Source organism: Eumetopias jubatus, unplaced genomic scaffold (assembly GCF_037043125.1).
Source record: "Eumetopias jubatus isolate StellerSeaLion01/CBP00866 unplaced genomic scaffold, mEumJub1_p1.0 scaffold_13, whole genome shotgun sequence".
In the NCBI taxonomy this organism is placed as follows: Eukaryota; Metazoa; Chordata; class Mammalia; order Carnivora; family Otariidae; genus Eumetopias; species Eumetopias jubatus.
Window position 1 is genome coordinate 16,093,176 of NW_028274819.1, and position 16,873 is coordinate 16,110,048.

The window sequence follows — 16,873 nt, forward strand, 5'->3', positions numbered from 1 at the left end:
GGTCTATTGGGGGTTTACTTCAATAAACAACATAGGCTAGAGTTACCATTATAACAGGTGCCCAACAAATGCTTGTTCCCTTTCCCTGAATTTTATCTTTAGGCACAACAGTGATATCCTGGCACACTTCACATAGAAACTTCCAATTCAGTATTTCCATTTACCATCCAAAAATCTAAAAATAAACAAATTAAAAAAAAAAAACAACCTTTCTTCTGGAGCAGTGAGAACAAAAAACCTCATAAGTAATGAGTATCTTGTCAAAAAGCAATGCCACAAAGTTGTTACCAAGATGGACATTTGTCTCTTTTATAGTTTCATCCCTCAGGAAAATATGGAGGAATTACTTAAAATTTATAAAAAATAGGTACTTCAAGGTACCTTGAGGTGGCTCAGTTGGTTAAGCGTCCAACTCTTGATTTTGGCTCAGGTCATGATCTCAGAGTTTTGAGATTGAGCCCTGTGTCAGGCTCTGCACTGGGCGTGGAGTCTGCTTGGGATTCTCTCCCTCTCCTTCTGCCCCTCCCCCACCCCTTAAAAAAATAGGTACTTCAAAAAACCATTCCTGAAGTCCTGGCAGTCTAGTGAAACTTAAAAAGCAAATAAGTTTATCTACTCAAGCTGTACTCAGGAGAGTTTTCATTTAACAATGGTAACCTAAGGTTTTACCACCTTTGCATGGGCCTAAAGTCCAGATGAATGACATGTTTACATTCTGCGACTTATTCTGTCAATATGAGTGCTTCCCAAAGCTAATAAGTATCAATGCACCGCAAACATTCTCTAGCCCCCCCCCCCAAAAAAAGAGGTGAAAATAAAGTCAGTGCTTCAGAAACAGTTCACCCAACTGGAAAACTTTCTTCAAGAAATCGCCAAAACTGAGAATGAAGAGATATCACATGCCAATTTCTGGCATTCATTGTTTTATACCTTAATATATATTAAATTGGGAAGAAAATGGCCAAACTCACATTAGAATCAGCGACACTGTCACCTCTGTATTCTCCTTCCCTTTTTCCACCCACTTATTCTGGTCTTACGAAAAGATTCCTTCCGGGGCACCTGGGTGGCTCAGTCGGGTAAGCATCTGCCTTCCACTCAGGTCATGATCCTGGGGTCCTGGGATTGAGCCCTGTGTTGGGCTTCCTGCTCAGCAGGAAGTCTACTTCTTCCTCTCCCTCTGCTCCCTACCTCGCTTGTGTGCGTTCTCTCAAATAAATAAAAATCTTAAAAAAAAAAAAAAGTTTCCTTCCTTGGACTAGATAGACTTTCTTTGACTTAGATCTACCTAAGGCTAGTACAGGAATGGAGTGTTTTGGATTTTGGTTTTGATTTGATGGTAGAAATGAAAGAGCTCTACTTAGTTGCAAATCCTGCTGCTTCTCCTCCCTGACTTCAGGGACTAAATGTCAATGTGAAGGCTCTTTAAGGAAGAAATATTTTCAGAGCAATTAGAATCAAAGTACTTTTGTTCTCCTGTGGGTAGGAAAGAGGAGAAATTTTCTGGAAAGCGACTTTGCACCAAAAAAAGGTTGGGGCATGGGGAGAGAAAGAAAGAAAAAGGACTATGTTTAACATTCATCTACCAATTGGATGTTTATAGAGTTTAATAGTATTACACATAATAATGATAACAATTTGGAGCGCCTGTGTAACTTAGTGAACAATATGCCAGATACTGTACTCATTGTCTTAACATGCGTAATTTTAGTCTTTGCCACAATCCTATGATACATACATATTTTGCATACCTCCATTTACAAATGGGAGAATGAGATTTATAGAATTAAAGTAGCTTGCTCAAGATTACACAGCCAAGCTAGTGAAAGGAAAAGTCAAGACTCAAACCAAGAACCCATGCTCCTTACACTATACCACACTGCCTCATCATTAACACTTTGTGTAATCAGTTTTCCAGTAAATATGATCTTTATTTTACATAGAGCACAAAGGCAGGGGCATTTGTTGATAGTAAAATCATCTGAGAAATGTGGTCCATTTGTGTCTGTGTGAATGTGTGTGTGTGTGCGCACGCATGCACGGGCACATCTTGTCCCCACCTGCGTAGGTGTGTATGCCAATCAGCATTTTGTGTGAAGTTAGAATTTGTCATCAAATTTAAAAGTTTCTTATAAAGAACCACTCTACCACAAAGTATTCACCCCCCCCAATTCCTCGTTCACAATGTGAAAACAGAAAGCGTTGCTGCCCTTTTTATTTGCGGGTGAAGGGAAGCAGCTAAGAAGAGCCAGAAAAGGCAGGGAAAAGTTCCTCCCTGCAGAGAATTTCCCACAAGCCAAGTTCGAGGAGCTTTCTCTAACCACTACTCTCTGGTGGTTTCCTTCACCTGCAGCTCTTATCAGTCCAATGTTCCCTCTGTGGGCACCACCCAACACTGGAAAATCCTTGCAGTTTATCAAACTTCAATGAGACAGAAGTTCAAAGCTCTTGTCTGGCAATAAAACATGGAGAGTGTCGTTTTATATTATTTTTTAAATGCAAAGGAATAGGCTTTAATTTATGTGAATGATTAAAGAATAAAAACAGCACACCTGCACCCCTGAGGGCGAAGATATCTGGGCACCTTAGTTGCCCTCCTTGGAAAAGAAAAAACGTGTCAGATTGACTTTGCTTCTTCTGCTTTGCCGTGATTCTTACAACAAGCCCAGGGTTAACTTTTCTAACATGTACCAATAAGGCTCTATTGTTCTGAAATCCACACGACAGCCCAAGGTCCCTGTCTTGCTCAGATAGTATTGCTCTCTGAGATCACTTATAACTTCAACATGCTACACTGAAAAATCTAAGTGAAGTATAAGTAACACTGTATGATCGTTATATGAACCTCTCAAATAAAGGCAATGTGGATCAGAAACTTCTTGGTTCTGTGTAATGGCCTCCTGCTGATTGCTTAATCTCTGTATACCACAGTCACTCCTGCTATAAAATGGGTATGATACTAGGAATGATATGACTAATAATAAACTACTTCTTTGGAAAATATTTGGTATATACAAAAAGTAACACACTAATGATTATATTATTATTGCTACATACTGATTCTACAGATTAAAATGACACAGCAATTTTTTGCAATGGTTAAGAACACGGGCTCTGAAGTCAGGTTGACCTGGATTTGATTTCTAGTTCTGGCACTTACGAATGGTGTAACTTTAAGCAAGTTACCTAATCTTTCTGCCCTTTTCTATAAAATTGGGGAATAGTACCTACCACCTAAGCTTGTAGTGAGAATTAAATAAAATAATTTATGTAATAATCTTGACATAGTGCTTGGCACATAGTTAAGTATGCAATAAATATTAGCGATGATTTTTATTATTGTTGTTATTACTACAGTTATTACTATGTACCACTCCCAGACATTGCAAAACGCAGAAGACAGTAGGTTTTCAACACTAATAAACCACCAAGCAACCAACTTACTATAGCCCCCCCACTCCCTTATTTAAAGTTCTGCTCATCCAACCAAGGATGTTTACAGATTATCTTCAAGGATTCCTGGGCTATATAAACGTTACATGTATATAATACACATAAGTGTATGCCCATTTCAGATATAACCTTTAAACCTGTAGGAAGCATTCACTTATTAACTGCTAATTACTCAGGAGGCTCTAATTTACATGGGGAAAGTCCAGAACTATTTCTTTTCAACTCTCTTCCCAAGCATAAATACCATCAAAGTATTAGCTTGTTTGTTTTGCAATCAAATAAAGGGTCCTGTTTGGAAATTATTGCTTGAGGGGCCTAGAATTTCCACCTACATTAATTAGACCATTCATTTTATTATTATTATTTAATACAGAGTCCCTATACTAGAATAAACAGGTCTCACTAGAAAAATATTCATATGAATTACTACGTGATATTAATAGACACACAGAAAAGCAACAGCAGTGTAAGTGAAAAGCATAATATATACATATATTCAACTTTAAATCTCGCTTTTTCCTCCCTTGCCAGGCTCCTTCTGAGACACATTTTAGTCTTTGAAGCCTCTTGAAATTCAGATGCTGGCTGGCACAAATGGTTGAATTAAATTAAGGCTGTTCTCTGAGATAAGAAAAGTAACCCTGTTAACCAAACAATTTGACATATAAACTGTTTAGAAGCTTCAAGTTCAAGATCATTTATAAATCACTAACATGAATTGATTTGATCTTGTGAAGAACAAATAGATAGCTTACTGGTTTAAAAAGTTAATAGACCTCTAAAATTAATTATTTACAACCTCCATTTTTACTTGTATGTCCCAATCCAGGGATATGGCATATTCTGGTGAAATATTTTATCACCCATAGAAGACCATCTTTGATCTTAGACCACACTAGGCCAATTTCCTCTGACCAAAGGAAATGGGAAATGAGGAAAACCAGCACATGTAATCCTTATACAACTCAATGAGGTAAGTAATAGACTTTTTTGAAGCTCAGAGAGGTTAAGGAACCTGCTAAAATCTTAATAAATGGCTGATCTAGGATTTAAACTTAGATTTTACTCCAGAGCCTATGTCCTTCCACTGTAACCTACAACCTCTCAAAAACAAAAACAAAAGCAAAACATAAGAAAAATCCAAAACCCTACAATGTGTCCCATTTTATACTGTATTAGCTAGAAATTGCTGGCTATCCATGTAAATACTAGAAAAGAAGCTTAAATTGGTAAATCAGGTTAAAAGTATTTATATGATCTTTAAATTGTAAAAAAAATGTTTATCTCTATTAGCAATAATCGCGCCTCAGATAAACCTCATTGGCTACGATACTGCCACTGCGCAAAGCTAAAAAAATGTTTATTTCTAATTACACATGTACTTATTTTTAAAGATTCAAACAGTACAGAAAAAGTTAAAAACCAATCCCAGTTCCCATTGGTAACAGTTGTCAGTTTGGTACGCATACTTTAAAAAATATAGAAATATGTAATTTGTGAGCTTGGTTCAGTTTTGTTTTTAAATAAATGACATATACTTTTTTCTTAACCTTGGTTTTTTCACTCAACCATGTCTGGAGATCTTTTCTAAAATGATATGGAACCAACTTACCCTTGCAGTATTTCTCAATGGCAAATATTTCTCTATTGATAAATATTTAGGCTGTTTCCATATTTTCATTATAGCAAACCTTGCTGTGTTGAACATTCTTATACATGTTTCCCTGTGCATGTGTGGAAGAGTTTTTCTATGGAATTGGCATGCCATAGGACGCACACATCTTCGTGGGTTTTTTTCCAGCTTTATTAAGAAATAATTGACAAACATCATCATATAAGGCATACAGCATGATGGTTTGATTTACATATATTGTGAAATGATTATCACAATAGGTTCTGCTAACATTCACCATATAGATAAAATAAAAAAGAAAAGAAAGAAGAAAAAACATTTTTCTCCTTGTGATGAGAACTCTTAGGATTTACTCTCTTACTCACTTTCCCATGTATCATACACCAGTGGTAACCACAGTCATTATGCTATAGGTTACCTTCTCAGTACTCATTTATCTTATAACTGGAAATCCGCACCCTGCCTCTCCACCAGCTTCCTCTAATTTCCTCTCCCCCTTCGCCTCTGGCAACCACATGTCTGATCTTTTCTTCAGTGAGTTTGGGTTTTTGTTTGTTGTTTGTTTTTAGATTCCATATATAAGTGAAATCAAACAGTATCTTTCTCCGACTTATTTCACTTAGCATAATGCCTTCAAGATCCATCCATGTTGTTACAAATGGTAGGATTTCCTCATTTTTTGTGGCTGGATAACATTCCATTATATATACACACCACAACTTCTTTATCCATTCATCCATCGATGGACACTTAGGTTGTTTCCATGTCTTGACTATTGTAAATGATGCTGCAGTGAACACTGGGGTGTAGATATCTTTTCGATTTAGTGTTTTCATTTCCTTTGGATATATTCCCAGAAGTGGAATTGCTGGATCATATGGTAGTTCTATTTTTAATTTTTTTAAGATCCTCCACGCTGTCTTCCATAGTGGCTATACCAGTTTACAATCCCACCAGCAATGCACAAGTGTTCCCTTTTCTCCACATCTTCATGTCTGCTTCGAGATACACAATTGCTTCACAAAGGGTTATTCCAATTTACTCTTCCCAGGCATAAGAATATCTGTTTTCACTATCCTTGGTCTAAGACTTTGTAATTTTGCCAATTTAACAGCTATAAAATAGCTTTTCACTGTTGTTTTAATTTTAGTCTTAAGTACAAATAAAGTTAAGCATATTTTCATGTTTATTTGTATTTCTTCTGTGAATAATCTACTAGTATCCTTTGCCCATTTTCCTCTCTGGTTCTTTTTTCTTCTCCTTGATTTGTAGGTTTTTTTTCTAATCCTATATATTTTGCAAATATATGTATCTACCTAATGGCTTTTCTTTTAATTTGTTTGTGGTATCTTTCATTGTACAGACATCTTAACTGTTGATACAGTCAAAAGTATTTTACTGTGGCTTTTGTGCTTTGTGTATAGTTCAGACAGGCCCTCTCCTCCAAGTGTATAAACCTATTATATTTTTTCTAGTATGATCTTTAAGTAATTGTGTCCTTTATCAAATCATGAATTCACAATTAAAATAGTGAGCATAATATAAAAAGAAATTTAAAACTTAGACTAGAGAAAAATAAAGTAAAAGTGTTAACCCCAAATCAGGCCTCTTCACACATTAACTAGCTCCAAATATAAAACAGCTGTGTGTCAAGTTTAACTTTGGGTGCCCAGAAAAAATTGTAAGTGAATCACACATTGCATATGAATATCCTGATAAACATCCTTGATATAAATGTAGGAGGCTTCCCTCCTTCAATAGCTCTTGATCATTACGGGGTTTGCTTAATGGTAGTTAAACCTATAAATATAATAATAACAACAGCTAACATTTATTAAGCTCTCTGTGCAAGACAGCCTTCTAAGCATTTTATGGGCATTAATTCATTTAATTCTCGCAACAGACTTATGAGATGGGTACTTTGCTTTTATCTCCATTCTACAGTTGAAAAAAAGGAAAACTCAGATATGTAATTTACCTAAATGTTAATGGTCTGGTGAGTAGCAGAGACAGGATTTGAATCCAGGCTTAGGTCAGGACTGCACTATATCATAGCCCTTAAAGAACTATGCCATGGGGTGCCTGGGTGGCTCAGTTGGTTAAGTGTCTGCCTTCAGCTCAGGTCATGATCCCAGGGTCCTGGGATCGAGCGCTGCATCCAGCTCCCTGCTCGGTGGGGGAGTCTGCCTCTCCCTCTCCCACTGCCCCTCCCCCTGCTTGTGCTTTCTCTCTCAAATAAATAAATAAAATCTTAAAAAAAAACAGCTATGCCACAAGACATATGTCAAGTGGACTTTTCTAAGGACAGAGTTACAAATAAGGAAAGCTCTTTTACATTAATAGTTAATTATAAAACAGACAAAACTAATACAATGCATTTCGGCATCCAAACCACCACGTTGCTGCTACACAGCTAGTCAAACTCAAATACTAAAAGACATGCTGAGGGCAAACAAAGCATTACACATATGTTAACATCACCTGTGGCAACCAGAAAACAAGAGGTCACTAAAGATCTTTATGCAAAGTGGAGGATGAAAAACTGAAGCTCACTTCCCTCCACCAGTGGGGATCTTGTACAAGTTTACAGCTGGACGAAGCTGCGTGCTTTGATATTCAAACATTCGCTAGTCAGCCATTCATCCTTCCTTCTTCCCTTCTTCCTCAAACTGGTGATTTTTGATATTCTGGGGATATCAATGAAGGCTAAGTACTTAAATCCTATTTCTTCAGTATTTCTAGTGTAAATCTCATAATATAAAATTAGTAGGTTGGAGGGGCCCCTGGGTGGCTCAGTTGGTTGGGCATCTGCCTTCGGCTCAGGTCATGGTCCAGGGGTGCTGGGATCCAGCCCCGCATCAGGCTCTCTGCTCGGGTGGAAGCCTGCTCCTCCCTCTGCCTGCCATTCCCCCTGCTTGTGCGCGCTCTCTCTCTGTGTGTCAAATAAATAAATAAATAAAAATCTTAAAAAAAAAAAAAAGAATTAGTAGGTTGGAGTCTTGTAATTTCAAGTGCCAGAAGCCACAGAAAATAAAAAAAAATTTTAAGGAGGCTTTTACAGAGATCCAAACTTAAAGCACTCAGCTAGCTGACCATAACAAAATGTACTCAATGAATGTCAGAGAAATCCGAAGTGGCACTTAAGTGTCCTACAGTTACAATCTATTGGACACATGAAGAACCAAGTAATAACTGTCATTACTATAGCTTTGCAAAAATAGTCACTCATAGAGCAGCACTGTTATCAAATCAACTCCATAAACAGTCATAGAACTATTTTCCAGAAGGTACCACAGGTTAAATAAAACCCTATAAATTGGCAAACATGGAGTAAATCAAGTGCCACTCTTAATGTCATGTCAGGTAGGGGAGTATTAAAGTTACAAGGCAAGGGGCGCAGTCAGTTAAGCGTCTGACTCCTGGTTTCACCTCAGGTTGTGATCTCAGGGTTGTGAGATCAAGCCCCATGTTGGGCTCCGAGCTCAGCACGGAGTCTGCTCGAGGTTCTCTCTCCTTCTCCCTCTGCCCCTCCTGCTCGTGCTCTCTCTCTCTAAAATAAATAAATAAATCTTTAAAAGAAATTTAAGCTACAAGGCAAAAATTAATTGTGCTATATAGTCATCAAAAGTTGTAGCCTTTGGGGAAAACCATGCCTTTACAAATTATTAGCAATTATATTTGGTAATATGCAATTAACTATGAATATACAGATTAGTAGTATTAATGCAACAAGGTGCTAATGCAGTACCTTATCAATTACTTGTCATTTTATATTCAAACCATTTCAAAAAAATTAACAACTTATATAACACTAACAGGACCTCATTTAGTTTAATGGCAGAAAGATACAGAAGTGAGTTCTAATTTAAAGTAGCTGAGGGGCCCCTGGGTGGCTCAGCTGTTAAGCGTCTGCCTTCGGCTCAGGTCATGATCCTGGAGTCCTGGGATCGAGCCCCGCATCGGGCTCCCTGCTCAGCAGGAAGCCTGCTTCTCCCTCTCCCACTCCTCCTGCTTGTGTTTCCTTTCTCACTGTGTCTCTCTCTGTCAAATAAATAAATAAAATCTTAAAAGTAAATAAATAAATAAAGTAGCTGAAAACTCTCAGGCTTAGAGTTCCTGATCCTCTCCCTTCTGTTTGATACTGCCTCTTTCAACCATGAGTCTCACTTGTCAAATCCCCACTCAGAACTATGTCTACACCCTGCTTATGGGATATGGCTGTAATAATGCCCAATAATCCCTTTGAGTTTCTATTTTTGTTATGAAAGTAAAGATGCTATGTAGTTATTTATAGATGCTCCAGAGGCCTAGGCCAAAGTGCACAAAAGTGATGGGGTGAATGACTGGAACAGCGTAGGCTAGACCGGCCCTAATTTAGATTACACAGAAAACTCATGCCAACACTTACCATATCATCTAAATCACCAGTGTCAAACACCAAAATACCCTATAAAAATATACTTTGGGATCTATTCTACCAGACCAACATAATTTTTGACTCCTCACTCACGGCTACGTTGCAATGTCCAAGCCTACCTTTCCTGCCAGGCTCAAGTCAAATACCACCTTCTTCACGAAGCTTTCCCTGATTCTCTCCTACCCAGAAGCAATCTTTTTTTTCCTGAACTCCCTAAACACCTATTTTAAATATCTCCAATGGCACTGTCTACCTTGATACAGAGTTATTTCTGTTACACATGTGTTATCTTTTTTGTTAGACTTCCAACTCCTTACAGACTGTTACCATGACTCATTTATCTTTTATCCCTTTTAACACTCAGGACCATTCAGTGTCTTCCACATACCAGTCATTCAAATATTTACTGAATGAATACATAAACTGTATCACTATTTATACACTGTGGTGCTATTCTTTATTCAACTCAACCACTTCAGGATTGTGCCTCCCAGGTGGGAAACACTTAAGTACCAAAACACATTCTGCTACAATATTAGGGTTCTTACAGGAAGCCACTTTTGTCCCGTTCTCAGCCCCTTTCTGTTGCCTTTTTACTGTTCCTTCCCTCTATTCCAATGAGAAAGCATTTGCTCCTTCCATTGTTACTAAGGGCCTCATTATGTCCAAGGTAAAGTGAAAAAATGCATTCGATGCAATTACCAGTTCCTCACAAATTTGGGGGCTACTTGTCATTTCAACATCCAAGACTTGAATAAAAGAAAGTCCAAATTCTTTTCACTCCTAAGAACTATTTTCTTTTTTCTTTTTAGACAAAATGGAAGCACACAGCACAGGAAGCAGTCCTCAGTAAGCCACCGTTCATAAACAGCTTTGCTGAAAGCGTAACAAAGGTTCTGTTGTGCTCTCGCATGGCAGGGCCTGTAAGCAGCAGGGGCAGATGAACTCTACGAAACAAAGGTTCTGTCTTCATGCAAATGTTTGCATTAATAAAAAATGAAGAAAAAGATATAGAAAATGCAGGCTAGCTGGACATAATAGGTCTCTAAACGGGAGGTTTTCACATTTTTCAGGCGGAGTCAGCAGGTCTTCTAAAAACTTTGTCATTCTGAACATTTCACAGACATCACAAGAAAGACATGCAAATAACAGAAGCAAATCAAAGGACATCCCGCTGCTCTGCTGGCGCCTCCCTCATCCATGCCTGGTTTGTCATTTTCTGTTAACCCTAGAGCGGGCTGCTGTTTTGTTGAGGAATGGAGTCCCTAGCTCATGTGGTAGTGCTGTTCAGCCAGCTGGCCCCCGCCCTGATGACATTACAATGCAAGCCATGTACTGCCGCTCAGGGCCACGTGCTGCCAGGCAACCAGTCCAACGTGGGTTTTTTACACACCCGGCTGGCAAATCTGTATGGGAAAGAACCTCTAAACTGACCACTTAATAAGATATGATCTTGAGTGTGAACATCACTGAGTAGTTCTCTGCAGATGGACTTACTGAGGACCAGACACACAAAATATAAAACCTGTGAGGGGAGAGGTTTACCTACGATGTGCCAAGCACTGTCTTACGTGTTCAATCTGTGTTGTCTCATTTTATCTTCACAACCACCAGTTAAGGTAGATACTTATTAGCCCCATTTTACAGCCGAGGAGACTGAGCCTTCCTGAGGTTATACACTTGCCCAAGGTCACACAGCTAATAGTGGCAGGCCAAGACTCAAAGCTGCCTGATGGCAAATTCTGTTTCTTTCTATACATTTTTCTCATTCCTTACTTCTGGGTCTTGTGACTGACACCTAGCTGACTCTGAAAATATCACAATGACCATATTCACCCACTGCAAGGCCACTGAGGTGTACCTCTTTCTCCATTTTAATCATTAGGAGTCTTTATCGTTCATTTTTAAGAGTGAATGGCTTTTTTTGTTAGGTTATGATAAGAATCTACTTAGAGCTGCAAATACTTTCTCACAGAAAAATAGATATAATTTAATATGTTGTGCATAATTTAGAGGATTTGAGACACTCCTAAGGTTCATCTATAGCTCCCCTGAGAGTTTATGACCTACATGTTAAAAAAACAAATGAACAAACCAACCCAGAACCCACATCTTTCTTCCCAGGAGCACATGGTGGGCTTTCTTTCACAACTATGGCCCATCAAATCCCCTGACCCAAAAATTCCATTTCCTCCTCCATTTCCACTAGTGAACACACTATTCCTCTTCAACAGGATTTGAAATCACTTAGGGCCTCCCACAGATTGTTCCACTGGCCTCTCTTGGTTGTACTAAACTTGGAACCAGTAGCCAATCACTTCATTACTATTCTCACCACTGCTCCTGAATTGCACAAGCTTAAGGAGTGGAAGGATTTTAAGATCATATCATTTAACTACCATCATTTTATAGATAAAGAAATTGAAGGGGCGCCTGGCTGTCTCACTGGGGCGTCTGGCTGGCTCAGTTGGAAGAGCATGCGACTTGATCTTGGGGTTGTGAGTTTGAGCCCCACATGGGATGTAGAGATGACTTAAATAAATAAAACTTAAAAAAAAAAAGAAATTGAAGTCTTTCCTCATTCTTTTCACTCTTGATTCGATGGAAAGTACCTGGGCTTGCTCAAATGTAGCTCTGAAGTTCTCCATATTTCCATCTATTCCCACATTGCCAAAGTTTTTCTTTGTACAAAGCAAGGAAAATAAGTCAGGGCAAAACTAAATTATTTTTAAATATATTTTCATACTCCCTGAACGGACCTAAACTTCTAAATAGAATAGTCAAATTATATTATTCAGGCTTCTTCTATTCTACTGATAGTCTATTCAGGTCTCTGGTGCCAATCATAATCCAGGAAAAATAATAAATAAATTTTTTCTTGAGCTATGATAAGTGATAATAGGTATTATAAAGAAAGTGTTACCTTTATTTAATATAATGGTTGGCTAGAAGATAATCTAAGTACTGATAATCAGACTAGTGAATTATGCTGAAACCTTAATTTGGAGACAACCAAAGGAGGCAAATTATTACATGCCTTTAAGATAAAGGCAGAACAAGAATGTATTTTAGAAAAAATAAAGAAAGAGGTCATTTCAGGGGAAAAAAGTGGCAAAGCTCAGCAGTACTGGAAACTCGGGAGAACCAAAAACATAATCACATCCTATAGGTTTAAAAGAGCTGGTTGAGGGGCACCTGGCTGGCTCAGTCAGAAGAGCCTGGGACTCTTGATCTCAGGTTATGAGTTCAAGCCCCACACTGGGGGTAGAGATTACTTGAAAAATAAAATCTTTAAAAAAAAAAGTAAAAGAGCTGGTTGAATAAAAGCAGTTGTCTACAGAACACAGGAGAGGAAGAAAGGGGTAAACTGGGACAGGGTGGAAACAATTCCACTCAAGGTACGCCTTATTATATATTTTTTGAACCTCTGAATGTGTTACCCAGTCAATGCATATGCATATATGCATATTATGTATATTGCACATTAAGCATGTATATATAAGCATATATTAATACTGTGTATGTGCACAGTTAAAAAGATTGCAGGTTGCGAAAATGCAGATCCCTTTTTCTCTTCTTCTTTTTTTTTATTAAGTAAACCCTACCCCCAACATGGGGCTTGAACTCATGACTCCAAGATCAAGAGTCACATGCCCCACTGACTGAGCCAGCAGGCACCCCAGAGGATTCTTTTCTTTTAATAATAGCCTTATTGAGATATAATTCACTTACCATAAAATCCACCCCTTTAACACATACAATTCAACAGTTTTTAGTATACTCAAAGAGTCATGCAACCATTCCCACTACTTAATGTCTTCATTTCTTCAAACCTCCAAAACAAGTACCCATTAGTAGTCACTTCTTATGCCTTCTTCTCCCAGCCCCTGAAAACTATTCATCTCCTTTTTGTCTCTACTGATCTGCCTAGTCTGGACATTTTCTATAAATGAAATCATAAAATATGGCCTCTTGTGACTGGCTTCTTTCACTTAGCATCACGTTTTTGAGGTTCATCTCAATACTTCATTCTTTTTCTTACCGAATACATTTCATTCTATGAATTTACCACCTTTTGTTTATCCATCCATCAGTTGTATTCACCTTTTGGCTATTATGAACAATGTCACTATGAATATTTGTGTATAGATTTTTGTGTGAACGTTTTTCATTCTCATGGGCATATATTTAAGAGTGGAAGTGCCGATCATATGGTAACTGTATGTTTTATTGTCAAACTGTTTTCAAAAGTGCCTGAATCATTCTATAATCCTACCAGACATGTATGAGGGTATAATTTCTCCACATCCTTGCCAATACTTGTTATTGCCCATCTTTTTTATTTTAGCCATCTTAGTGAGTTTAAAGTGGTACCTAAGGGCTTTGGTTTGCATTTCTTTGGTGATTATAATATTGGGCACTTTTTCATGTGGTTATTAGCCACGTCTTCTCAGTCGTCTACTGAGAAAGTCCTATTCAAATTCTTTGCCCACTTTTTCTTTTCTTTTTCTTAAGTAATTTTCTTTTTTTTATTGTAATTTCAGTATAGTTAACATACAGTGACACATTAGTTTCAGGTGTACAGTATGGTGATTCAACACTTCCATATATCATCCTGTGCCCATTCAAAGTGCCCTCATTAACCCCATCACCTATTTAACCCATTCTTCCACCCCCCCTCCCCTCCGGTAACCATCAGTTTGATCTTTATAGTTAAGAGGCTGTTTCTTGATTTGTCTCTCTCTCTTTTTTTCCCCTTTGTTTTGTTTCTTAAATTCCACATATGAGTGAAATCATATGGTATTTGTCTTTCTCTGACTGACTTATTTTGGTTAGCCTTATACTCTCTAGCTCCATCCACGTTGTTGCAAATGGAAAGATTTTATTCTTCTTCATGGCTGAATAATATTCCAGAGACAATGCCGATTCTTGTAAGTGATACAGTAGTATTAATAAAGCATTTATACAATGGGACTTTGATTTCCTCAGAGATGAAAAAAAAACTAAGGTAAAAGGAACTAAAGATATTTATAGATAAGAGACTTCCAAATTAAACCAGTATATCCCTTGTATTTTCGAGGTTTTTTTTTCTTTCTCATTTTTCTTTTCTTTTTGGTTTACTTAATATTATATTTTTTCAAAATTTAATGTAGTACTTTGTTTTGACATTATAAATTTATTTATTTATTTATTTATTTATTTAAAGTAGGCTCCACACCCAAGGTGGGTCCTGAACTCACAACCCTGAGACTAAGACTAAGAGTTTCATGCTCTACCGACTGAGCCAGCCAGGCACCCCTATAAATATTTCTTTATACAAACACTGCAGAACGTAAAAATATGTCCCTAGAATTTTTAGTTTTCCTGGCCCAAATCACTGTGCTATCTCCCTACTGGAGATATATTCTCTTTGATTCCTTCCCTAATTTGTCCAGTCTCTAGTGATCTCCTTTTTTTCCTGAACTCCTATTACTTATCACATAGCACTTGATCACACACGGACTCAGCATGTCACACTTATTTCATCTGTTAGTGTCCTCAACTACATTACAATACAATTGAGGACATTCCTTTATTTTTTAATAATTATTTAATACCTAAGCATGGTCTTCGTCCTTGAGCAGCTTACCATCTATTTGGAGAAGCAGACATACAAATTAACAATTATAATATAGTATAATAATTGTTATAAAGGAGGGATGTAAAAAGTATAAAGAGTAAGAGCAGCTTTGTTGCCTTGGAGAAAGAGTTTAAAAGAAGGAGGAACATTTAAGCTGAGAAAGGATGTGAAAGTATTTAGCACATGAACAAGCAGAGGGAGGACATTCAATAGAGACATAGCACAGGCAGAAGGATGAAGGTATTTTTCATATTTGCATGGTGGGTCTGAAAAGCTAAAAATAGTTCAGTTTTGCTAAAAGATAAGTCTAGACAGCATCATCATTATGAAGGGTCTTACAAAAAGCACAGATTTTGGGAAACCATTGAAGGATTTCAAGCAAGAAAGTGACCATCAGACTACTACTTCTGAAAGCTCCCTGTGGCAGCACTGTGGAAGAACTGGGGGGAGAAATGCATAGATACAAGTACAGAAGTACGGATCCAAGACAAGCAGCTGCTGAAGAGTCTAGGCCAGAAATAACAAAGACCTGAATTAGGGAAGTAACGATGAGTATGACAGATCAAAACAAAAGAGGGATAACCAACAGAAATTGATAATTGATTGGATATGAGAAAAGATGAGAGGGAATTTAGGATGGTTTCTGGGTTCCTTTCTTGGGCATTTGGGAATATGATGACCCCATTCACTAAGAACTACAGGAGGAGGGGTCTGTATTATATCCCTTATAGGTCTTTTGCAGTATTAACCATAGTGCTGGGCACACACAGTCAATTTATTCTGTTGACCAACTGGCTGTATTGAAAAAAGACCACAGAGCCTTCTGCTGCTTAATCTCAATTGGCCACTCTCCTAAAGTTGGTATCGATCACCATGCATTGGCACCAGAAAAAAAATTCTGGGCACAGGATCACTGGAGTAGACTAATTTATCCAGGAAATAAAATTAAATAGACAGTGCCTATGTGAATGTAAGGAGTGTATGTGTGTGTGCATGCACATGTTGGGGAGGAAAGGGGAGGGCAATTCATAACAGAAGACATCCATATATTTATATAATGCTGTGACGAAGACTGCTGGTTGCCAACCCCAGCAACCTTTTCCTCCTGAAACATATTCCAATTTTTACCTGGGCTCATGGCCTCTGGCACAAAGATCATATTTTCTCATCTTCTTTTGTAGCTAGACCTTAGTCATGTGACTAAGCTATAAAATATAAGCACAGTTTTGTGTGGGTCTTCTAGAAAGTTCTTAAATGGAACTGATTCAGCTGAAAGATGTCCCTCATTTATCCCAGAGGATAATAGTCCCCATGGATCATAAGGTAAAAGATGGAATCTCTGGATAAGATGTTGGAGCAAAAAGATGGAAGCCTGAGTTGTTGATTATACCTTGGAGCATACCATACCAACCATGGACTGCCTATCTTCAGACTTCTTTTCCACAAAAAGAGAAATAATCTTCTAACTTGTTCAAACCATGTTATTTTAGGCTTTTTTCTGCTGTATCCAGACAAACCTACTGTTAACATAAAGTATCTGTATATTTTCCCAAAAGTATAAATGTAGGGCTCAAACTAACATACCAATCAGAATGCTCATTGGCCTATTGGTGGATATAGGTTAGTGCATGCTAAGATGAGAACATAGAGCATTTCAGACACTATCCTAGCATTTGAAAAGATGTAATGCTTATTGAAGATCTCAATGCTTTTATTATCATTGTTGTGAACAGGTAAGGTATTAATGACT

At 37.7% G+C, this 16,873-nt stretch overlaps 1 protein-coding gene and 1 pseudogene across 1 annotated transcript in view; both read right to left on the minus strand.

Moving 5' to 3' along the window:
• The window catches only part of CSTPP1 (centriolar satellite-associated tubulin polyglutamylase complex regulator 1), a 187,082-nt gene that overhangs the window by 142,443 nt on the left and 27,766 nt on the right, over positions 1-16,873 (minus strand). The window lies entirely within an intron of this gene.
• On the minus strand, positions 4,678-4,803 carry LOC114215459 (U4 spliceosomal RNA; annotated as a pseudogene).